Below are 1,767 nucleotides of genomic sequence, written 5' to 3' on the forward strand. Positions count from 1 at the left end.
CAGAGGCCTCAGCAGACATGGAGGTCTCCCTGCCTCCGGGTCCCTCCAGACAAAAAAGGAGGCACTGCTCCCAGGGAAGCGGAGGATGACCATGATACCTCCGTGGAGGAGTTGGTGCCCGAGTCCCCCACCAGCGCTCCCAAACTGTGCCAAAGGCGGGGGGGGGGAGTCTGTCCCTGGGGAGGGTGAGACAGCCGACGCTGTCCAGCCTGTGCCTCCCGGGGATGGGGAACAAGAGCTGCCTGTTGCGGGGAGCGCGGGGCCACACATCGAATGTATCGCCGCCAAGTCGAGTGTCCCGGGGGACTGAGGCGGGCGAGGCCGATGAGGCTGAATCCGAGCCCGCCCAGTCGAACATTGACATCCCCCGGGATCTGCTGGACCTGGCGGAAAACATTACGCAAGAACCCACGCCCGCTGGGCCGGGTGGTGGTAGCGAGGAGGGTGTGGAACCCCAATCTTCGTCCCTGACGTTGGAGCTGGGGGACTTGGAGGACCTGAAGCTGTTTCTCGGCCCAGTCTCTCCATACTCCCCAGTGCCTGGAGTGGAGGGGGACCCCCGTCGGCTGCCCCTTCCTGACCCGGCATTCAGACTATTATCTGAATGGTGACAGATTAGGAAAAGGGGAGGTGCAACGAGACCTGGGTGTCATGGTACATCAGTCGTTGAAGGTTGGCATGCAGGTACAGCAGGCGGTTAAGAAAGCAAATGGCATGTTGGCCTTCATAGCGAGGGTATTTGAGTACAGGGGCAGGGAGATGTTGCTACAGTTGTACAGGGCCTTGGTGAGGCCACACCTGGAGTATTGTGTACAGTTTTGGTCTCCTAACTTGAGGAAGGACATTCTTGCTATTGAGGGAGTGCAGCGAAGATTCACCAGACTGATTCCCGGGATGGCGGGACTGACCTATCAAGAAAGACTGGATCAACTGGGCTTGTATTCACTGGAGTTCAGAAGAATGAGAGGGGACCTCATAGAAACGTTTAAAATTCTGACGGGTTTAGACAGGTTAGATGCAGGAAGAATGTTCCCAATGTTCGGGAAGTCCAGAACCAGGGGTCACAGTCTGAGGATAAGGGGTAAGCCATTTAGGACCGAGATGAGGAGAAACTTCTTCACCCAGAGAGTGGTGAACCTGTGGAATTCTCTACCACAGAAAGTAGTTGAGGCCAATTCACTAAATATATTCAAAAGGGAGTTAGATGAAGTCCTTACTACTAGGGGAATCAAGGGTTATGGCGAGAAAGCAGGAAGGGGGTACTGAAGTTTCATGTTCAGCCATGAACTCATTGAATGGTGGTGCAGGCTAGAAGGGCTGAATGGCCTGCTCCTGCACCTATTTTCTATGTTTCTATGTTTCTATGTTTCTATGTTTCTATGTTTTCCAGGAAGAGCCCAGGGGGGACGACTCTGGGGGTAGGACCGTGACAGAGGTAGAGCCGGGCCGTTGGACGTACCTTGTGCGGTCGACGGACCGGCTGCTGGTGGCGACCTCCCGGAGGAGGACGGGCACTCGGTGGTCGGCGTGGAAGAGGATTTAGAGCCCATCATCAGTGAGGCGATGGATCTCCTCATGCCCGCCGCTGAGTCCCCCCTCATTCCTGCTAAGGAACTCCGGGACTTTTTGGCGGAATGCCAGGGTCGCCGCAATAGAGCCCATCTGGCGAGGGACCGCGGCGATGGAGAAGTTGAGGGACCTGGTCGGGTCCTTCGATTTGGTGGACGTCTGGCAAAATCTCCACTCTGACTCCAGCGCCTTTACTTG

Source organism: Pristiophorus japonicus, chromosome 8 (assembly GCF_044704955.1).
Source record: "Pristiophorus japonicus isolate sPriJap1 chromosome 8, sPriJap1.hap1, whole genome shotgun sequence".
Lineage (NCBI taxonomy): Eukaryota > Metazoa > Chordata > Chondrichthyes > Pristiophoridae > Pristiophorus > Pristiophorus japonicus.